Genomic DNA, 25,405 nt, shown 5'->3' on the forward strand with positions numbered 1-25,405 from the left:
AATTAAAATTTATACTTAATATCTTAGGTTTGCATGATTAACTCAAACTAAATTCTCTTTATAAGATAACAATAAAAAACATTGAACTAAAAAAGTCTGTCAAAAACAATATAAAACTTCCAGTATAATTTTGTAAGTTTTTTTATAAAGTAAAATATTATTTTAAGTGTTATAGCTGCAAACAATATGCCAGATGAAAATGTAAACAAATTAGAAAAAAAAGTTATTTGATTTCGGATTTCAAAATTGTTGTATATTATAATTGACTGAAAATCTTCTTATATTTAAAATAAGAAATATAATGTATGCGAGACAGTGAGACATGTGAAATACTTTTCTATAATCAAAATTTAGAATTATTTCATTCTAAAATTAATAAATTTTACTTTGAGTCACGATAGTTTGAATTGCAAGGTTTGTCTTATGCCCGACGTACCTGCATTTTCCATAAAATATGCTTGAAACGTCTTTTTTGTTTTGAGTAATTTGATTAAAAAACTTTGTAAACAGTTTATAAAATTTAAAAATCACAAAAACATAAAATTTTTATGTTATTGTTGCATAAACCATAGCTGAATACGTATTTACTCTATCATTTTTTAGCATTAGCATATAAAATTCCTAATCATATTAAGCATACAAACACTTGCGCATTCTGATAGCATAAGTTGTAAGGAATGAATTAAAAGCATCCGCAAAAACAATTACCTTTAATACCAAATTGTGCTACTCTAATTGTGCTACTCTAAGAATTCTGCAGCCAAATCCTGCTAATATTGTGTTTTACTTTGCGCCCGATTTGACTTGTACCATAGGAACAACCAAAAATGTCAAGGAACTGCCAAGTTGTTTCTTGCATTTTATTTCCGTTTAGTGACCAAAAACGCGATTTTCGATTCCTGAATGAAGAGTTACCTTAAATATGTTCCTCAAATGACAGAAAAAAATAAATGCTGTATGATGATAACTATACTAGTTACAGTCGCAAATGGGCGAGGATTGGTAACAGCCTTGATGTGCCTATTTATAGTAACAGATTATAATACCGAAGTAAACTCCTGTATTGAGAATATGTGCAGTAAACCGGATTTTTTATCTTGAACAACTGGTGAATGTAGCAAATTCTGCTTTGGAAGTAAATCATAGACATTTACAGTTAACATTTAATTGAGTTTGGTATTTTAAGTAATAATGCTGGCGATTTTGTTTTGCTTATGCTGCCGTTGTCCCCAAGATGCGGAGAAAAGTCATGTTATTTGATTTAAAAGTTTAATTGCTTTAAACGTCCAGATTTTCATACTTTATAAAATTCATTTTTATGTGTAGTGCTGGTTTTATGTGTGTGGGAAGATTTGTGATTGTCGCACACATCATATATCGAAGTATGAAGCATTTATTGCATCCATAACAGATTTAAAAAGGAACAGTTTGGGCAGATTTAAACAATATTCTTTTTGTTACAGTTAAACATACTGCAGCCACAAATAAATTGGCACATTAGCCGTGCCCATTCCAGGCACATTTACATTATTAGCTTTGATGTAAGAAAAGAGGAGTGCAGCAACAATTCGATTAGGTCGAGTAACAGAAGTGAAGTGCGTTACATTGTGCCTGAAATCTTAATTCAGAATGGGTTAATTTTGATTATTTGACTGTGGAATCAATAAAGCTTGATTGGCGGAATGCTTATGTAAGTTGCTTTCTTCAGAGTGTTATGTAAATAAGTTAATCTAGAAATGATGGAGTCCAGTGAAATGTATTGTAAAAAAACTACTATTTTTAGGATGGAAAGGGCATATGCCTAAACTCAAACACAATTTTGATGTACGCAGTGAGAGATAGATTATTTTATTCCAACTAGAGGATCCACTAATATAGTGTAATAATGTATGCCCCAGAAAACATTTCTTTCCTCTAGCTTACCTTAGTTTAAGAATGTAGAAAGTAGTGCATACATATACTAATTCAGAAGTCAAACAACAAAAATCAGCGTTTTGTTGTTTGACTTCTGAATAAGTACTTATTCGGCGTGTTATTGTGCCTTAATTAAGTGCATACATATATTAATGATGTAGATAATATTACCGCTTTTTTATGGGTAAAGTATCTAGACAAAGTTTAGCTATTACTATTTTGAAGTATCGAAATTTGTGTACAGATTTAGAGTTTCAGTGGTTGCTGGAACTCGTAATCTTAGCAAACTTCATGGGTAGTATATGGAATTATGAAGATTCAACTAGTAAATCCCCCCTTGAACATCCCGAATTTCTTAAAAAATTAAATTTTTGCTAATGCAGTAAACAAACATTAATAATCATTTTAAACTATGGATTTCTAAGAACTGTAAATAAAGAATAGAGAGTCGTTCATAAAATACTTATTTAAGTCTCAAACTATATTTTACATTTTAAAATGTATGTGTTCATTCATTTTGTAAATTTTAGCACAACCATCTCTTTAACCATATAAAATATCTGCAGTTTCATCAAGAAAATGCAAATCTTTTAGGATATTTGAACACACAGCTTGTTCAACACAACCCAAAAGACATCTACGATAGCTATAAAACAACTTACAATCTCTTTCCAAACTGAGCTTTTCTTCATTATCTTGAGCTTTCGGTCGGTACCTTATGTGCTTCACAACTACACCTTTATTATGCACATTTTTTTCATCTTTTTTTATCTAAGCACAAATATTCTTCGTGTATTAAATACACAAATATTCTTCGTGTATTAAAATTCGTGTATTAAATAATAAATCTACAAAAAAATAGCTCATTCTTTCGATTAACAGTTAATGAACGATTAACAGTTAAGATAATGAAGTAATCTAACTTAAAAACGTGAAAGCATTCTTACGTCTTATATTTCACTTTAGAAAAACTAATGTATATTTTTTATTTTTAATAAATTAGGCATTTTGTAAAGATAATCATATTTATCGAAAACATTTTATGTTTCTTTAAAGAGAATCTATAGTTTAACTGACATATTTCCAATAAAAATTTCTTGTTATGTCTTTTCCAAATGTCTTCTTACATACATAGCTTTCAATAGGTAATTACTATGTCATTAGGTGTTTTTTATTTGACATAAACGCGAGGTTATTTTAAATATAAGACATTGATCTTTCTTTCATAAGCATGGTATTTTTATGGAATAAACGTTGCAATAGATAGTACAGGGGAAATTGAGTTGTTTTTACTTAATTCAAAAACAAAATATACGAATTTAAATCAGAGTGTTACATCACAGATATAGCACCTTCTTGTTGTAATTTTTGTTATTCACATTTCCTTAGCTTTGCTAGTTAATAACACAAAATCCATGCTTTATAAAGTTGGAATTTTTGTGTTATTTTCTTCAACGATTCGCTTATATTTAAGCTTCAGCATTTAAGTTTATATTAATACTATATTTGAAGATTTTTCGCAGCTAAAAATTAATTACCCTCTCAGAATTACATAATAAATAGAATTTTCTTAGATTGGCTGAAAATGCCAGCCATCTTATTTAATATTTCTTTGGTCCTCTTTCATATATCTAAGGGGTTATCCTATTAATGTATTGTGAATTACCTAAGTGCATTTTTGGGATTTTAACGTTTATTGGTATAACTTACGTTCATTATTGGTTTATTAATATTTTAATAGAGATTATATTAACTATAGCTGTAACAAAATTTTAATTGAACATTACCTTAATTCCCTTGAGTTAATGCTTATGAGAGGAAATATTTAGATATGAGGCAGATAGAGATTTGCACTGTATAAATTTAAGATACGAAATATAATATCGCTTCTTATCTTGATTCGAAAATTTTGCGTACGTTAATGCTTAAATGCACTGATATCAGAACCAGAGAATTTTCACATTTGTTCAATTATTTTCAAAGCTGATGAGTAGAATTTAATACAAAATAATGAGTGTAAAGAATATATCATATCACAGGCTTATCATATAACAGATGCTTTTTGTTTTGGCCTATTGAGTGGAATGTGGTGCAATACTACCATAGTCCATGCGGTGCCTTGGAGATAGTTTGAGTGTACCAGTTTGTTAGAGTTTTGCCACCTTGCTTACACGCGGAGATAAAATTGATCTTAGGTGAAAATGGCTGGAAAAAATATGCGCAAATTTACAGTTAGTGAAGCCCTCGAATATATGCGACAATGATCGGAAAATGAATCCGAAAACGATAATGTTGAAGAAACTGTTTTCAGCGATGATGAATATGTGCCTGCAGATGACGAAAATATTTCCTCAGATGAAGATACGTAATCTAAATTTCCAGTACAATGTACTAGCAAAAAAACTACTAATGGGAAGAAAATACAATGTGTAAATAAACGTAAAAAGTTATCAGATTCAAATCCAGATGAAATGAACTCTGGAACTTTTGTTACAAATGATGGAACGTTTTGGGAAAGCATGACCTCTCTCTGGAAGTTGTATGCGTGGAAGAATTGCTGAACATAATATTTTCAAAGAAAAGAGTGGCCCAACCAGTTATGCAAAACGAAATATTGAAAATGGCAATGCAATTAGTTCATGGAGGCTACTTATAGATGAGCCTATGTCATATAAAAAATTTTACGGAGGAAGATGCTCACCGGCAACTGGAAAAAATGAATGTTCAACAACTTTAGACGAACTAGATGCTTTTATATCAATTTTTGTATGCTCGAGGTATATACAGTTCAAATAATTTAGAGCTTAATAGTCTGTGGTCTGATGTTTGGGGTTCACCTTTTTTCCGCGATACTATGGCGAGAGATAGATTCAGAGAACTTCTGAAATTTCTGCGATTCGACAAAAATCTACACAATCTGAACGCCTTCAAACAGATAAATTATGTTTTATTTCTGAAGTTTGGAATAAATTTATTGAAAATTCGATAACTTGCTATAAACCAAGACCATATATAACTATTGATTAACAGCTGTTTCCGTCTAAAGCCAGATGTCGTTTCACGCAATATATGCCAAGTAAACTAGATAAATTTGGTATCAAGTTCTGGCTTGCTGCTGATGCTGATAGTAAGTACGTGCTCAATTGTTTTCCATATTTGGGCAAAGATGAGGAACGTCCTGAAAAACCTATCTCTCTCCGAATATGTCGTTTTGCGTTTGAGAGAACCTTTCGAAAATAAAGGAAGAAATATCACTACAGATAATATTTTTACTGCACTAACTCTGTCCCAAATGTTAAAAACGAAGAAAACTAGTTTAACTGGAACGAAGAAACGAAATCGGAAAGAAGTGCCTGAATTTGTGGGAAAAGTAAAGATGCCGTTATAAGATACATTTGTTACTGGAGCATGATGATATAAATTTGACAGTTTATCAGAGAAAAAACAGCAAAAATGTCTTATTATTGAGTTCCTTCATGCCACAGTGGATATTGACAATAATCACCCCAAACGCTTACAGAAACAATATCATTTTATAACTCAAAAAAATTTGGTGTCGACATTGCCGACCAAATGGCTCGGAAACATTCTGTGAAGGCAGGATCAAGGAGGTGGCCAGTTCATGTATTCTACAAAATTCTTCACCTTGCAGGAATTAATTCATGGATTTTATACAAAGAAGTTACTGGAAAAAAAACTTACGAGGAAAGATTATCTTCAACAACTCATTGAAGAGTTGCATAGTGAGTATATTCACGAAAGAAAGTACAAGTCAGATACACAGAAAAAGCGGATACTATTGAAGAGCTGCGCATATGTGAAAAAGGGTTCATTGTCCAAGCTTTCAAATGTAGAAACAAAACTGTAGATACTTGTTCTGACTGTAAAATGCCGATATGTGTAAAGTGTACAAAATATATAAAAAGAAGTTGCCCAAAATATGCATAAACTGTGTAGGAAATCTTGACTGGTAAGAAACTAAATATTTCTGATAAAGTTGTGTGTCTATTTTACTAACTATATACAATATTCCATATTGAAATATCTTATTTTTATTACTTATTATAACAATTTAATTTAAAAAATAAATAAATGTCATTGCCAAATAATTACAGCATATTTTTAGTATAACAACACAGATTATTATTAATTGGGGTGAATTTCACCCAGCCCGCGGTTATAGGTAAACCGGTTCTAATGTTAACTGTTTCGTGGAGTAATGACTTACATCATTAAGTGAAAAAAAAATTGGCAAGCTACTATATACCTTGTATTTGACTTTTTTAAAATTGTCGCAAATTTTACAATCAAATACTGCTTAAATACTTTTACATTGTAGTTTATTACGAGCACGAGTACAAGTTTCTAATTATATCTACTCATACTGAAATTAAACATAAATTTTCTGGGCTCTACTAGAAAGAGTTAAATGTGCCTAGCCGTATTCAAAAAAATTATCATATGTGGTATTATAAATTATGGAACACGATTAATTAAAATATCTTTTAAATGCAACTGTATTATTTGTTCAGAGGATTATGAGTTTTTCAAAGGTAAAAAATTCTCTCGATATTCAAAGAAAGATACTAATGCGTAAAGAGATTCTCTGCTCCAAACATTGACTTCTCTTAAAAGTTGAGTTGTTAATTTGGCAGATGTGCCTAATGGAAGTTTGCTTTTCACTACTTCTGAATTTAATTTTTGGCACTGTATCTAAAATGCTTAAAAATTAGTATATTAATTATTAAAAAAGCAAACGGTATTAAAATACAAATTGATTCTTTTAAATGAATTGTCTATGTTCGTTAATTAAGCCTGCTGCAGAATTATCTCACAACACATACAAAAAAAATCTCTAAAATTTTATTTATTTGAAAGAAATTAAATTCAAAAATTTGTATTCTTTTACAATCTGTTTCACATTTTATATGAAAAATTAAAAATTCCAGAATAGCTGTTGTTATTTATTGCTGAAAACAGGTTAATCATTACTTGTAGACTTTAAAGTCCAGAAATGATGCATAATTTCTTCTTATTTTATTTGAGAGATTCAATTTTATTTCATGTTGAGGCATTAGACTTAAAGAAAACTTTATGTAAACAATTTGGACTGCATCAAAAGAACCTACATTATTTTGTTTTGCTAATGTGATCCCCAAATCATTCTTTTGACGAAAACTCTTTTCTACAAATTACTGATATTAATCGTGAGTTTATTAATCGCGATACAGATAATTGCAGTACTAGACATGTATATACAAGCGAAATAATGTTTTATTTCATACTGTACTATGTAAAAAACTGACGTGAAATTTCACGTAGTTGGTTATTATCAGACATTATCTGTAAAAACCATATGTACAAAAAGAGTATTCCCTTTATTTTTAACTCATTTCTAAATACGAAATTTTTCGGAACTCTAGGCTCCTATAACAGAAACTGAAATATTGAAATCTATTTGAAAAACATTATCTTTTGATGAGACCTGTAAAATAATTTAATACTGGCTGCTATTAATACCTATTTTTAGTACGATAGTGTAAATTACCAAATCGAAAAGTTAAAAAAAAAACTGCTATATGTTAAATTGTCTAACCGCCAGGCAGGGATTATGCTACTAAGAAGTTGTAAGCAAGTGAATATGCATTCAATATGCCAGATGCCACTCATAGAAAAAATATCAAAGATTATTTCTTCTGATTCTTGAAGATACAGAAAGAAAACACTAGCTTCTGTTGTTTATTGCCACTACAAGAACAGATGTCTATGTAACACTCGGTAAATGAACACTGGGATTTATTTGGCAATGTTTTGTCAGAACTACCTCTTGAAACACTCCCCATCGTTTTCCGGAACTTCAGGCAATTATGAAGGGTTATCACCACCGTAATCACTTCAATGACCATTTGAGGAAATGCGTATAAACATCGTTAAAGGATTCTCGGAGTTGGTGATTATTACAAGTAACATTTTACTCCTTCCAGCTATGCTAACTATTATTTTATTCTTAGCTTATCATAAAATACATTACTGGGGGATTACAGGCAGTCGTTCCCTTTTGTTGAATTGTAACTGTTTAATAAATAGAACTTTAACAACATAGCTCACCTAAGTAGTATTTAAAATAAAACAAATACCACAGAAGCTATATTCTTAAACCTTATTTAAAAAGTTATCTTTGATACGATAATTTTAGTCTCTAGTAGCTCACTTATTACCTACATATTTATTTTGTAAATCATAACAAAATTAAAAGATAAAGGAAAACTAGCATCACTTATTGTAAAAGTTTCAACCCTTTTGTAGTGTTGTTTTATATTACAACAAAAATGCACATTGTCTCAATTTTGTTGTGTTACTTACAATTCATGAAAAATTAATATTGAAATGTTTCGAAAACTTCAAGTTCTTTATTAAAAGTGTAGTATGTATACATTAAAGTATATAATATTCAGATGTGTTTAAAGTGTAATATCCTATGATTATGCTATGTATTTTCAAAGCTAACACGGGTATGTAACTAATATTAGCTCACCTAGTATTATTAAGGCACTTCCTGAAATCCGATGTATGTGACTTATCAAAATGTTTTCATTTGCTGAAGAACGGGACATTGGGGGTCTTTTCCTACATAAAAAAGATCCATCAAAACATTAATTAACATAATAAAGAACCTTAATGTATGTTAAATGCGTAACTAGACATAAATATATATGATAAAAATACATAAACCATATATAAAACTATCGATTCTTAAATCATTTGACACAAGGCCTAGGATTTTGCATGGGAGAAATCGCGTGATCATCATATAGAACTACATTAGAATACAAAATGTTACAACTGGAATGAATTAGAGGATAAAAATTTTGAAAACCGAGATGTCTAGCAATTTTAAACTTTGCAAGTGGCAACTTATACTTCATTTATCCCTTGTAATGTATTACCCTGACAACTAAGTAATTGATGCAACTGTTGAAATCAAGGGTATCAATCAGCTTCACATTTATTATCGTAATTAATTGGAGCACATTTCTAAAATAAATAGTTCATTAGTAGCATAACCAATACTTAATAATAATTTTGTTGACATTTTGTCACATTTGCATTACAATTACGCATTCAATGTATCATAATATTTATGTCAAAATAAACTGTTGGATATAAATTAGCAATATGTAACCAAAGGGACTTTCTTTCAATATTTTATTGGAGAAATAGAGAGATTTCCGAAATTTCTTTGGTTGATAAAGAGGAATTTATTTTTTCCGTCCGTATGAATTTTAAGCTAGCTTATACATATTGTGCCTACTTTTAGGTCTCTCGTTTGCCACTTCGTACAATAAATGGATATTTTCCAAACAAAAATATTCTCATAGGGGGAAAGAAAAGAAAAGCTTAAAAAAACTTCGAAAGATAATAAAATACGTATTAAAATTTTAAGGTTTATACTTGTACATTTGCTCAATAATAACACAGAGACTACGAAATTGTCTTTAAATATATGCTAAAGTAGGCTTAATATTATCTAAATAAGGTTTCCCTGAATAATGTTACAATGTATGAACTTTAGACACTTCCATTGCAGCTACTCACTTGCGATGGAGTAAATTTATGTACATCACACCAAATATTCATAAAATGTACAAAGATTTTATTCTTCTGGTGGGGTCAACTTACCGTCTTTCTCTTTTTACATAAATTTTACGATGCCAACTGATTCAAAATCTATTTCTACACGCACATTTTAATAACCCTAAATTTCAAATTTCAAACCTTTCAAAAATTGCTGCACACTTACCAAAATTACAGATAACACATTAATTTTGCAGAATGCGTTCCAATGTTTCGGGTCTTTGCTTCGTGAAAGCATTTTTCAACTTATGGGCTCAGAAGTGCAGGCTGTTGACAGTTATTTATGATTTCCAAGCAACCTGCGTCTTAAGGAAAGCTAGAGCTGTTAATCAATAAGAAATGTTGCTCGCGCTGATTATGGATTGCCATCATAATCTGTAGAAACCTTTTGAAAGAAACTGCCAAAATATTTGTTCATAGCTTTAACAGCACTCCTACTCGTAAGCTGTTAGACAAATATTGGAAACATTGAAAGGCCCTACAGAATCACAGTTTGCAATAAACTACTTGAGGTTTCATTACATTAATTTAAATTATATAAATTTTATCTACATTTTCACATAAATACAAGTTTTAAAATTTACTTGTATTTATGTGAAACAAATACTTTAGTATTTTCTTTTATAATATAGTATATTTCTTTAATGATATAAACTACATTTTAAAAGACGAAATTACAACACAATTCCGATAACGTTATATTTAGGGCTTTAAGGATGCCGAATTATAGGAATAAAATTTCATTAAACCTCAAAGAATTTTTTTTTTTTGCTTGTGGAAGGTACTGAGAAGAAAACAAACTTAATAATGCATTTCTGCAATGAAAAAAAAAAAAAATCAGTGAGTAAAATTATCTACAGGGTGTTTCATAGATCATGAGACAAACTTGGAGGGGTGGTGGATCGTACTAAAACATGCATTTTTTGAATAGGAATGTAGAATCTAAAGTGACGGATTAAGGCAGGAACGGGAAAAAAAAACGACACGAGAGAAAAATGTGTTTATGTATAAAATAAACGCAAAGTGCTTCTTTGCAGCAATACAGTATTCACAATAAATGTTCAAAAAAGGAAACACTAACAATAATAGGAACTACAGCTGGCTGGCAATGCAGCGGTAGAGGGCGGTAGTGAGCCGGACAAACCACGATCCGATACATCAGAGGATCATTCGCATCTCTGATGTCGAGTGTTATGGGTGAATTTACATACAGGGGGAAAAGCTTACATGCGCCTCATGTATAGTGCTGCTAATGGGAACGGCAGAGCAGCGCTACGGTTGTACCATTTCGAACAGGCGCATGCCGAAGGACACATTGTTCGAGAGGTTGCATCGATCTCTGTGTGAAAACGGGTCATTTGAAGCCATCTCTGACACTATTGCAATTGACTGGAAGAAGAAGTGCACAACAACCTCGCATTGAAGAATCCATCTTGAGCATTGTGGAAGAATCACCTCTGACAAGTACAAGAGCTATTGCACGTCGTCTGCAGTTGAGTAGTTCCGCGGTTTGGAGAGTATTGCATGAAAATGGTTTGCACCCATACCATTTGCAGAGATTGCGAGCCTTGCAAGAGACAGATTACCCTCTTCAAATTCATTTCTGTCACTGGTTCTTGCAGCAGTGTGCGACGCAGGCGGATTTCCGATCAGATGTGCTATTCACGGATGAGGCAACTTTCTCACAGGACGGCATCTTCAATAGCCACATGTGTGGGCAACTCATAATCCACACGGCACACGTCCACATTCCACATTCCGGGCCGATGCATTGGCCGTGGTGGAGCCGTTCGATGGCCACTCCGTTCGCCAGCTTTATCCAGCTTGATTTTTTATGGGGGTCATCTGAAGAGGATCATTTACGAGACTTCCGTTGATTCACTGGAGGACCTCGTTGCACGACTATCTATTACGGCTGCAAGCGTGCCCGAAATGCCTGTCCTTTTTCAAAATGTTCATCAAACCTTTCTGCGACGTTACGACATTATTACTGCCGGTGGTCGCAATTTTGAACATTTATTGTAAATACTGTATTGCTACAAAGAAACACTTTGTGTTGATTTTGTACATAAACACACTTTCCTTTTGTGTCTTTTTTTTTTTTTTTCGTTCCTGCCTTAACCTGTCACTTTAGAACCTATATTCCTATAAAAAAATGCATGTTTTAGTATGCTCCACCACCCCTCCAAGTTTGCACCATGATCTATGAAACACCCTGTGTAATTTAATTACATGTAATAAATTTTTGCTTTCAAATCAACAATAATAACAGCGTATGAAGTCTTATCAAATGAAGTTTGAATGCTCGTTTACTTCAAAAATGCCACTCTTTCTGAATAAATCATTCCTTAGAATATGAATAATCATTATTTCTCCAAAGTTCTATCTTTAGGTTTTTCTCCGGTTTCACAAATACACTTAAAGCTTCCTCGGTATTACACCAACTCATATTTTGTTGAATATTTCTTGTCACTTCTGTTAAGTGCGAATTTTTACTTCTGCCACAGTTTGTTCATTTTCATCATTTGCAAGCTATTCAATAACTCCATTTTCTAAACATTTTACCTGTGTATTGTTCAAATGAGCATTTTAAACTGTTTTCAATCATTCATAATGGTACTCATTGGATCATCAATATTTTCATTTCTTTCAGTAAAATTTTGCTTCATGATATTTGACCACATCTTATGTCAAGAGTTTCGTGCTGTTTATTTTTATAAACAAATCGAAATTGCAAATTTTACGTCGAATAAATTAAAAAAAACCTTAAAGCTGCAACCACAGTTTAATAAATTTTGCTAAAACGTATTCCTGTATTATATTTAAAATTTTGAATTCCTCTTTGATGTGTTGATAAGTTAAATTATTATTATCCAAATTCTGGTGAAATTTTAGCCATATGTTTCCGTGTTACTCCCTTATCAACATCTTTATCAAGATTAAAAAATATAAATAAAGAAAGAATAAAATAAATAGTTATAGAAAACTGGCTTTAAGCAGAAGACGAATATGAAACTTTAAATTGCCGCGGAGCAACTTTCCGAATATTGCTGCAGAAGTGTTAGTAGTTCTGATTTACTATACGAATATTATTGATATTGATGCTCAAACACGCGGAAGCCATTAGATGCCGAAATATTCGCTCTTATTGTATAATAACGCTAATATAAATGGATATTTTCTTTTTCATATGGTATGCAAAGTTGCATCAAAATTAAAATTAAATTACTTTTAAGCTCTTGAGTTATAAACAAAAATAATTTAGTACCATTCAATATTAGACAAAATGGCGCAAATGCTTTTATTTTGCTTAATGGAATGGCAATTTTTCCTTCAGATCATAATGACATATAATCCCTTATATTTTACATATTTATAAAATTTTATTTGTAGTAAATGAATCAATTTATCATAACTAATGTAATGCTTTTTTTTTCAGCGATAATACAGACAGTTCGGTACAGCTCAAATCTCGCGGAACAGGCTGGCTGTGTGGGAAATTTCACAGATTTGACTATTTGTATCGAGAAAAAAAAGCCTTAAATGTCCTCCACGAAGGAGTTCCTTACAACAATTATACACCTGTCGCTTACTTTACCGCAATTTAATGATCCAATCCAAACCAGTAATGAAAGTCTTTTTAAACAGAACAACTGTATAAATAAGAAAAAAAAAATATACCTTAAGTTAAAAAACATATTTTTCTTCCTTAACATTCCGAGAGAGATTTAATAATACGTTTCTCCCCAAACTCGATGGAAATGAAAATATCTTGTAAAATATTGTAATCTCATTTCAGCTTTGTTTTGAAATATTTTCCCTCCCTTCCTTTCTTCTGGCATGAAAATTTCCAGCCTTAGTAAAGCAGTCTGTAAGAAACTCTTCTTTGATTGTATGTTGTTTCACGAAAACAGCATTTATTATTTGTAATCAGCTTTTATTCGAACGCTCAAATATTTAGGAGCTAATGCTATTGATATAAAGGTTTTTATCTTCCATTATTTGAGTAACCATTTAAAAACTTCTGTCTCCAAATAAGACAGTATTACTCTCTAAAAGCCTTCGTATCCTGTTCCCTGTTTTCTTTTCAAACGAGTACAAAGGTTTTCATTGATTCTGGTTTAAGTGTTTTGTTTGTCGTCCTTTAATATTATCTTTAATGCTGCCCTTCATCATAATTTTTCTGAAAGAAGAGAATAAACTGAGTCCTAAGCATTGCCCAAATTCCCTACGCAACACGTTGACTAGACTGAAGGAAAAATATTTCGGGATATTAAATAATTATTTTATGTCTGAATTCTCGCGAAATTAAATCTAAATTTCTCGTGTGTTCACATACAAAACTTAAAAGCACATATGGCAAAATGCACACTTGCCAAAAGGTGCATTAAATATGCATTTACTTTATAAGGAAAAAAATTATTTTCTCATTATTCATTGACGGCTTTGTCACCATTTTTCACTTAAAACTAATCAGAATGCTTCTTCAACGCGCTTACACATCTTTAGCGTTTTCATTTACTAAAATTAGGCAAAATTCTCTAATTATTTACAACTTACTTGTCATTATCTTCATTCTCCAATAGAAATTTTAATTTGAAATTTTTTTTCTCCCTTCGACTTTTGAGTATTTGTTAAGCAAACTGTCTATGAATTTCTCCCCTCGCCCGAAAATACATTTTAAAAAGAACTAACACGGCAGATTATCATAACAATTCAGTTATTCTTAACAAATAAAAGTTTTAAATTTTTTGGACTTCTGAATTTAGCTAATAATATCAAACAAAGCGAGGGACTGCTATTCTTTAAATGCTGTTTTTCTATAAACAAGGTTCTTGTAGCGTTTCCGTCATAAAAAAAAGAAGTATGAGTTGTTGGAATGAGCTACAGTGTTAAATGTACCGAACTCCATTGCTAAGCCTTTAAATAAAGCTAAGTGCTTGACGACAGTTCATGTTGAGAATTTCTTATGCCTTGACAGCATAAAAAAGATTTTACTGATGATGGGGTTAACACTGGGTCTTTGCGTCAGCTGAAGTCATTTGCTGCTAATAAAATCATGATTGTTTCTCGGGATTTAAAAAGGGGAAACTGCATGAAAGGATATAACAGAAGCAAATGTTTGGAAAAACATTTTGAATTCTGTGGATATAAAATTTTGGTAAACCTTTTCTGTTAAATCGGTCATATAAAAGTCATACTGAATGTAAAGTGTTAAAGATACGATAAACATAGTTCATAATAATGTACACTGCAAAGAAAGGGGGACAGTTGTCCCGTTCTACTGGGCCAGTTCACTAAATTCAACTTGTGTTTATCATGTTTCGAAAGAGCAACTTAGAATATGTATTAGATTTATATACAGCATTGTTCTAATATAGATATTTTAACACAGAATCGGACCTTTTCGAAAATAAGATGCCAATGTTTTTCCATATTTCGATTCTACGACTCAGATACTGCCAAGTTTCGCAAAAATCGTACGAGTAGTTTTTAGCTCTCAAAGATCTCAAAATTTTAGCTCTTTTATGTTATTTGAATTTGGTATACATTGTTTCTTCCTTTCACATTTCGAAATTAAGGTTCATTCTAAATAAATTCGCCCATATTTTATGATTTATATTTAAAATTTGTATATTTAAATAAATTTTATAAACTTTTCGAAAAACATTTTGAATTATAACCTATACATTTTTACCATCATATTAAAACAGATGTATTTCTAAGCATACGTACAAAAAATTAGATTTTTTTACTCAAAATTTCTTATTATATACATGAATTTACATATAGGAGCATTTTGAAATTTGGCATGTTTGTTATAAGCGATGATAACGCCAAATGTGGTTTACGCACTTTAATAAAAGTATTTGAAAGTATGAACGATGATTTTTCCCCGCTTGTCTGCAATGGAAAAAAAAAAAAAAAAAAAAAAAAAAAGGAAAATAAGTTGCTATAAATTATGAAGTTCGCCAAGTTGTGCAAACTAAAAAAAAATGAACCAAGATAAATTTTAAAATTTCTCTATAAATTTTGCACCAAATATTACAAAATTTAATATTTAGGTGTAATTTGAGTCATAGAATCGAAATATGGAAAAAATCGCCATGTCATTTCAGAAAAAGTCTGATTTGACGTCAAAATACCTATATTGGAACAATGCTATATATAAATCTAATGCATATCCTAATAAGTCGCGCTTTCGAGACATGAAAAACTTAATTTGAATTTCGTCAATTGGCCCAGTAAAACGGGAGATAAAAAACTGCCCCCTTTTATTTTGCGCAGTTTGCAATGAATACTAACAAAGGCTAAGTTCATTTTATTTCAGTTTCAGTCATGTTTAAAAATATATTCAACTATTTCAATTAATGTCATTAATGTTAAATATTACGAAGGCAGTCTGTAATAGCGGAAATGAAGATAGATAGTTTCAAATTTCAGCCTGAAGCATTTGCGGCAATATGTACAATACATTTTTAATAATCATACAGAATATCTATCACCAAGCAAAGAATACGGGAAGTAATGTTAACGTGTATGAGGAAAAAATTCCAGAATATCACGTTCAATGCAAAACATGCATATCATATAATACCCCACTCTTGTATAAAAATGTTCCAATTACTTCATGCCTTTAAATTTAGAGAATATACAAAAAATACGTAATGTTGATTAAATGGAAATAAAAATTTTATTATCTTTAAAGTTGTAAAAATATTTAAATTACCTCAAATTTTTGTCGCAAACCAAAAATCAATTTAATACTTAATATTTGGACTTTTAAGAAAAAAGTTAAAGTGTTATTAAAAGCAATTTTCTTTACGCTGAGGAACTATGTGAGTTTAAGCTTTTCATGCATAAGGTGATGCATATTTAAAATAACTAATGTAAACAAATGTTTCATAAGTTATTAGTAGCAGAGTATACGGTGCTGGACACAGTTTTATGTTTGGATAAGAAATGAAAATTTGTAACAAAATTACAGGTGCGGGAAAGCACTTAAAATTATTCGATTCGAAAATTCGTGTCGAAGGGTTGTAGTAATAGAAACCGAAGGTACGAATCTCAATGATATTATACTTCTTTTGTGTATATCAATGGGTGTTAAATTGACAGCTCATGTTTCTTTTGCCGGAACTAAGTAATCAGGTGTCTTAAACGTTTTATAAGCATATATTTTTGGAATTTGTGTGTGCAGTATAAACTTACTGATTTGCTATCAAATTCTAACTTCCGTAAATCTTAAACGGAAAAATTATTTTCAATAATGTGTTAATTAATCTTTTCATTGTTATATGTTATCTTTCAATTTTTCGTTTAATTTTTGTTACACTGATTTAATGAGATAACTGTTTCATTTAACAATAAATCAATTTTTTTTTTTAAATTTTTATGATGAATAGAAAATAATGAGTCGAATCTAACTGTAGATTCTGCATAACGTCTGTTATTCGGATCAGAAGAAAATATATTTTACGCTGTTACAAAACATTTTTCTTTCATATTTAAATTTTATGGGAGAGTATGTATGTTTTAGATAAAATTTAAATCATTATTAGTGTCATGCTGTAGTCACGTAAGCATGCACTAAGATCCTACTTTATGATATGTAGCAAACGTTTTTAATATATTTAAGATTAAAATTATACTCTATTATAACGAGATTTCATTTTTTTTTTCAAGTAATATAATGCACAAAATTTAGTAAAAGCTTTTCATTTCATTAATTATTCCCAGTCAACGCTTTTGAACTCGAAATTTCCTGATATCGTTTATTCGAGAGGCAGTCGTAAAAACTAAACTTCAGAGATAACTTTTAACTGTCGTATAATGATACTCTGTAAGTACATTTGTACTCTAATATGTCATTGAGAATGACATTTAAAATCGTCTGAAACATTCCGCTCGCTTGAAAACATATCGCATTCTCAGCATAAGTGCATAAGAAGAAAGTTATTCTTGATTAAAGTTTGTTTCCACATATACCGAGAAAGCTTTTATTGAGTCAAAAGACATACTGGTTATAAGCATGTGAACTACTTTATCATAATGACAGTAGCTTCGAGACGTTCCCTTTTCGCTTTCACGAAACGTAAAAGCTGGAAATTTTATTACGCCGCTTAATGGCGCTCGGAGAAACTTTTAAGACTGAAACAGCTGTTTCATTGGTTTTTCTGATATGAATATAGCTGGCGGCTCTCATCTTTCTCCACTTTCATGATTCATGAACTTCATTTAATACTAAAGTTATATATAATAAAACAAAATTTTATTTGATTTCTCGTATACATACTAAGGCGTGCTGAAAACGGAGCGTATTATTTACAAGAGATGAAAAACATCAAATATACTTTTCTCATCAGATACGGTATGTATTCTATAATTGTGAAAAGCTGAAGAACTAGAAAAGGAAATTGAAAAACAACAAGAATACAAAGATAATATTATTAAGTGGAAAATTCGTGCGAATGGAATCATGGAAACTAGAGAAAGCGAAATTCAAAAAATTGAAAGAACGAATGTTGTAGAAACCAAAAGTGAACTACAAAATACAGAAAAACGTCCACTCTTGCGGATACCAAATATGATGGCAATACATTAAGGTTTAATGATTTTTTTCACAATTTGAAATAGCTATCCTCAAAAACTCGAATCTTTAGTTATTTAAAATTGTACTTAACAGACGAAGCTGACGTGGCTATATGTGGTTTTGTATTGAAAACTATGAAAATGTCTTGAACGTACTAAAAGAATGATTTGAGCGAAAAAATATTATTAAAGATGCGCATATGTCATGAATTTTAAACATAACTCCAGTGCGAAAATCATATGATATTGTATCGATGCTATACTTTATTCAGAATGCGAAGCACGTATTCGAGAATAATTCCTAACAGTTATAATTGCCTATTGCATGCGGGTGTTGTTAAAATGGATACCCAAAGATTTATCATTAGTTCTCGCAGAACACATTTAAAATATGGAAACGAAGTATAATTGGAATTTTTGAAGATGGAAATTCATTGTCGCGAACGTAACGAGCAATAGTAGAGACTTTAAGCACATCAGACGTGCGATTGGAAACTAAATTTAATTCTTTACAAAAACCTAATAAAAATATGGTAGTAATCGAAAATTAATATATTTAAGATTAAGTCGATTATAGCGGGAAAAAATTAAATTCGAATTTTCCTACAATTTTTGCATTTATCGTTGATGTGAAAAAATGTATATTTTGTACAAAACGCAATATTTATCATTGTTCTGTCTCTTGTCCCCTATCAATCGAACAGCGAAAATTATACCTTAGTAAAAATGGTGCGTGTTATTCCTGTCTTTCTAAAGCAGAGTTTCTTAAACTTTTTTCAGTCGCGACCCCTTTTTATCACTGAGATTTTTTCGCGACTCCCAAGACCCCAATAATATTTACAAAATTTTGTGGGACCCCATAAGTATTGCGCAAATCCGAATGAAACTGTCAATTTTTGCACTTGTACTCTAATATACTATTGCAGGTTTAGGTCATTAATTTTAATTTCTAATTTTAAGACATAGAACAATGTGAAAATTTTAAATAAATAACAGAAGAAATAACAGTGTCACATGTAAAGCAAGGAAAATGAACGTTTATATAATAAAAAGAATGCGTCGAAACTTTTTCGTTTTTTTTATTTGTCTGTATTGTCTTATCTTTATCTATTTTCAGATACATTGTGTAAAAATATTTGGTAATTGTGAAATTATTATAATAAGTTAAAGAAAACTGCTAAAATTTTTGGCGACCCCCTGCTGCAGGTCCCGTGGCCCCCAGTTTAAGAAACCTTGTTCTAAAGAACACATATATAAATTACGTAAAAAAAAAAAAAAAAAAAAAGTTTTGTGGAATTTTTAAACGCTGGATGCATAACGAACTGATCTGCAATCAACCCGTCGTTTCTTGCTCCCCCCCCCCCCGGTGACGTGAATAGGCGAAAGGTTCTCAAATCGGTAGCATGTATGAATGAAATGGCGAAATACTATTTAAACTTATTATCGGCAGTATTAATAAGCAGTTCTCAAAATAAACAAATTAATATTTTGTTAGATAATGCGTCACAGAGCTGTTTTTTGAAAAACGAGTTAATTTGATTTCTGCCGCTAACTCGTTAATTCGGCAAGAATGTCTAGCAGTTTATACTTTCAAATCTAGAGTATTACATATGTAGTCCATACAGAAAATATACATAGTCCGGTTTGATCTTTGTAATTCAAGTGATCCGAAAAATAAAATAAAAATTGAAGCGCTTTTGACTAACTGTATTTGTGAATCGCAATTTTAATCACGTAATAAACTAAAGCAAGTACTTATGAAAAAGAACATTCAGTTGTCAAACATAAGTAAATCGTTAGAGAATGATTTGTCACTGCTTATTGGAGCACAATATTTTGGGGATATTCATTCAGGAGATAAAGAACGATTAAACAAATTTCTGCATTTAATTGATACTCTATTCTGGAAGGGTTGTTCAAAGTCGAATTCCTCCATCAGATTTAAATTCGAATCAGAACATTTATGCTATGAAAACTGAATGTTGCGCCATAAATTAAAACCTAACACATTTTTAGAAGTTAGATTTATTGGCGATAGATGATACGGACAGTTGTAATTTCAAATTTAACAAGGAATTTGTCTCTCGATTGGAAAATAATTTAAAGTATGGAAATGGAATGTATACAACTAAATTATTCTGGTAAAAAAAACAGAAAACTTGTCTAACAACTTCGCTGTTGAAAATCGAAGATGTAACAACTCGAGGGGCAAATTTAGAGAAAATAATGGAGTTTATAGTGAAGATAAGAACAGAAATGTACTTTCGGCTTAGATGGGAAGTGATATTCAGGAAGCAGTTTTGACCATAGGAACAGCGGAACAGGATAAAGATTATTTACGATTTTCTTTTCTTTTCTTTTTTTTTTTTTTATTTCCAGATTAAAAGGAATGGAAAACTTACAAAGTTTTACGAATGGTTCGCGTGCTCTTTGGAATGACATCAAGCACGTTTATCTTTGCTGCGACAATTAAATATCGCATGCGAAAATACAAACATAAACAAAGCGAAACTTTGGAAATGCTTAACTCAGCAATTTATGTGGATGATCGTTTTAAGGAACAGATAGATACAATAGAGAAAGCTTTAGAATTTTCACAGAGTGCTGTAAAATTTCTTAAAGATGCGAACAGGAATTTTAAAAAGTGTAAAAGTAACTCAGATGAGTTGAGAAATTTATGGCACGAACAAGGTATTTCTGATGTGAGGAAATCTAACGAACGTCCTTTGAAGGTTTTTGGCGTAATATGGAACACCGAAGAAGATACGTTTAAATTAGATGTGAATCCCCTTCTTGACATAATCCATGATTTAATGAATTCAAAACGTAGCGCACTTAAAATGGCGTCGAAGTTATAATGTTTTATGAAATAAAATTTAATTTTTTTTTTCAAATTCTACACGATTATTTATTTTATGTTCTCTACAATGATATTTGAAAGTTTTTTGGGGACAAGAAAAGAGTTTGCATATTTTTTTTTAATTTTTTATTTAAAGTTTATTAAGTTACTTTCATCCTGACATTAGTAATTGGTAATACTTTTAATTAATTTCCGAATTCATATATCATTGCACTAAGCTGCATTTTTCAATTATGTTTAAAAAACGTGAGTTTGCTTTTAGCGAACAGACGTATGGAAATAGCGTTGTGTTTAAAATTAGACGTTTCTCATGAAATACTTCAATAATTTAAACCATTTATATCTAAGTTGCGCCTTTTTGAAAGGCTTAAATATCATTCTATGTGCATGACAACACTTTTCAACCGAGCTTCGATAACTTTTGTCAAGAGAACAAACTTGCGCGTGGTCTCGCTTTATCGGGATGGAATGCAATTCCCATAACATAAATGAGCCCTTAAAATTCCTGGAACATGAATTTCAAACTGTGGTGCTGGCGACAGTACACATTCGATCTGATTTGTTGGATCGCTGGTCAGAGCTTAATAAACAAAACTAGTTTGAAAAAAAAAGTTTGATTACTGACAAAAAATATTGGATTTTGGATGAAAATTGTTGCCACATACCATACTCATCTGATCTTGTGCAAGTCTTTCACTTGTTTTGCTCTCTTCAAAATTTCTTTCGTAGTATAACATTCATTTCAAATGACGCCGTAAATTAGCACTTTGTTCAGCCTTTCGCCGATGAAATTAGAGTCTTTTGTCAATGAGGATTACGAAGCTCATTAAAAGAAAGCAAAACGTTATTGGCTTTAGTGGGTCGAAGTGGCCCTTCGATTAGCGACACATTTTGTTCAGTTTTGGCGATGAAACCCCATTTCTGGTTATCATGATAGTTTTAACTTTGCTTTCTGACTTTTTTTAAGTGAAAATAGATTGGGTACATGGACAAAGTTAAGGCAGTGCGCAATGCCTAGTATGTGCAATTATCTGATGTTTTTAAGGGAAAATAGATCGATGTGTGCATGGACACCGATTTTGTGCATTTCTTTGACTTCTTATATTGATTTTACGTAGCGACTATCTTGAAATCGTGCCTTTTTGGTGCCGATCTTGGATTCAAAAAAAGAATCGCCAAATACATGAGCACCCGATTGTAAACTTTTACCAAACAAAATGGGCAGTATGCTATTGACTAACCATTGTTCTTTATATAAATACAGGACTTTTGGAGCACATAGAAAACGTATCATTACTTTTTAAACAACCAAATAGATAATACAGAATAAAAGCATTTATAACATTTTAAGGTATCTAACTACATAATTAACTACTTGTATCCAACTGCTTTAGAAATTACGTATTCTTGAGTTATCGTCATACCTTAACGCTTACTAGCGAACAGCTCGCCAGATACGTGGGCTACGGCCAAGGCAAAAATTATAAGTTCTATGCATTGAAAAACTGAAAATAAAATGAATTATTAATTTAATGTACTGTATAAAAAGCTGGTAGCTGCGACCAAAGCAAAACTTATGAGTTCTTTATACTTCTGAAAAGAAAGTGCATAAAAACATTTCTCTATGAATTAAAGCACTTCATTATCTCCAAGCAACAACGGATTCGTAAATATTTTTTTTTTTTTTTTTTTTTTTTTTTTTTTTGTAGCCAAACCAGGAAACAAAATCTTTGCACAGTTGAAGTTAGTACATATACCTATGATGTCATGATTTAAATTTAATGTAATATAACACATTTTTCTCAATATAAAAAAAAAAATTGTGAAAATAGCATACGTTGTCAATCATCGTTATCTCAAATAAAAAGTTTCCAACAGCAGCTATATATTTAAAATGCTCACATTAATGAATCATTTTCGACATACAATGACGTCACATGAAATCGCGTGCTTTCTTCCAACAAAACCTTTCTTCCATCAATTCAAACGTGGAAAATTAACAAAATCTTCTCTCTCTTCGCTTCACGTCCCACACATTTTATGCCGCATGAATAAACTATATTCTTCTTTAACATCGCTCCTGTCAGTGCTTGCTTCACACCCCATCAGTGGCCGAGGGACCTGCACTGAACTCTGTTAGTTCAACCTGGCTCCGAATTCCGGCTAACGCGCCGGATGTATGGGCACTTTTGTGGTTTTCACCATGTGTAACATAGAAAAGGTCAATTTTCTCTAACAAAATCCTTTTCGAAGGATCCGTTCATTAGGCAGGTAGCCCTTGCGATGTCTTAATCAAATAAGCGAAAACATCAGTGTTACTTCTATATTACGCATTTCTCCCAATCTTTAAAATGTATTAACTGCACGATGACTCGTTTTAGCGTTTATGTCTAATCGTTTGAAACACAGTTTATTTAACTTTGCGTTTTTTACTGAAACTTTATGTTTAATTTTAACTGTATGGTCACTCAATATTTATTCATTATTATTGATATATGAGGTTTATTTAATTTGTTTAACCAGTTACTTTATGTTTAGAATTTTTACTCTCCCTTCTCGTTTTCTTTTCCCTCCAAAATGCCGATTAGTTGAGATTGTTAAGTAAGAGCGTATTCTTCCATTTGAAGCTAACACTACTAGTTTCGCTATTCTAGTTAACATATATAGTCTTATGTGTTGCATTTATTCTTGCCGATAGTTTAAATTCCTGTCGGTGAAACCGAGTAAACTTTGCGATTTAGCATATGCAGACTTTGTTATTAGATATTTAAACTTAGCTCTACATTCGGATTTTTACTTTGCGATTCTCGCCGTAAATACTGCCGGACTTTGTAAGAACTATAAATGCCTTTTTTGATGTTATTGAGTTTAGAATAAAAGGGGTTTTATACCCTTCGGAACTTTCTATACTTATTCTCTTAGACGAAACAATAAATTGCCTAAAGTTTGTTAGAAGGTTAAATCACATTTTACAGCAAGACGTTAAAGCTAGAGATATTATTAAAGGGTTTTAAGTAATGACACACACATAGCTTAAAATACAGAAAGATTTATTTATTTATTTATTTTTTTCATTCCTAGAGATTTTTTAGATATTAAAACTTATTCGCTTATACGCACATAACTATACCAGAGGGCAAAGTTAACCTAAATTCTCAGAAAAATGTAAACATAGTATAATCAGACAAAAATATATTTGACAGTTTAAAAAATATTTGAACACAAGTTTCCTAATTTCAAAAAATCGTTTAAAGGACTTTTAATAGATGAAACGCATGACTATCGTAATTTATATTGGTTTTGTTTGATATGCTGTATTTTATTTATTCGTATTTATTTTGAATATCAGCTCTAATCATAATTTTTGCATTTTACTTTAACTGATGCATAGAATGGATAATTCCTTTCAAAAGACTAAAAAAATATATGCGATTTTCAAACCGCAAGAAAATGTACGATTTCATTGTTAAATTTGAAAGGTTTAAGAAAATCAGAGACATCTAAATGCAAAAATCATAAATTATACTCTTTTATTTACGCATATATGTAAATACCCCCACACCTACATATATGAATCCAGCAAAATATAATGTCATTACTCTAGAGGACAGTAATTCTAAAGGACTAAAATTATATGCCCTCCATAAACTCTGACATAAGGACATAATATTTTTTGAAAAACATTTAATTGTATCTACCTAATACCTTGAAAAACCTGTAATGTAAAATATACTTAGGGCAAAAAAAAATCTTAATCTTATGAAAATTATAAATGAATGAAGCATTAAAAAGTTCTTTACTTTTAAACAAGCAAGTAACTAAACAGCATTTTCTAAAAATAACTATATTAGCACAGTAGAATTGGAAAATTTTCAAACACACAACTTTCACAAAACTGACATTCAGATTTTAGAGGCATTTACTCAAACCAAAGATAGATTGTTTCAAGAAATCACTGTTAACCCATTAACCGCCAAAACTACAAGGAATGTTTCTTTTCTCATGAAAATAATAACAAATGTTAAATTAAGCATTTATAACATAAATTTACATTGAAAATAAAAAAAATGCTCTTACCTGTGGAAAAAGCGAGTGTTGCGTTCGCGCAACGTCAGCGGAATAAGACTACGGATGTTTAGTGAGTAGGATTGTACTCGCGTGACGTTTCTTTGAGTGAAGCACAGGATTACTTTTTAGCTGTATAACGTTTTATAAATCTACAAATCACTTTACTTGTAATTAATTTAATATTAAAATATACATTGTATTTCTTTTACAAATGCAGATTATTTCATTTGAAAGATTCAAGCATGAAAAGCTTGATTACAAACATGATGTAAAGCTATATTACATACTTTACATCTATAAACAGTCTGGCTATGGTACTCTTTACAACAAAGTCTT

General features: G+C 30.9%; 1 protein-coding gene across 1 annotated transcript in view; it reads right to left on the reverse strand.

Annotated features, from left to right (window-relative positions):
• The window catches only part of LOC118188465 (glutamate receptor ionotropic, NMDA 2B-like), a 755,448-nt gene extending 730,273 nt beyond the window's left edge, over nt 1-25,175 (reverse strand). Inside the window, exons 1-2 of the mRNA XM_085823172.1 lie at nt 25,079-25,175; nt 8,450-8,541 (exon numbers count right to left, since the gene is read on the reverse strand). The gene's annotated coding sequence lies outside the window, so the exon portion shown is untranslated. The remainder of the gene's footprint in view (nt 1-8,449; nt 8,542-25,078) is intronic.
• Nucleotides 25,176-25,405: the final 230 nt, after the last annotated feature.

The sequence above is a fragment of the Stegodyphus dumicola genome, chromosome 9 (assembly GCF_044657685.1).
Source record: "Stegodyphus dumicola isolate Sdum_Otavi_A_Nest chromosome 9, ASM4465768v1".
Taxonomy (NCBI): Eukaryota; Metazoa; Arthropoda; class Arachnida; order Araneae; family Eresidae; genus Stegodyphus; species Stegodyphus dumicola.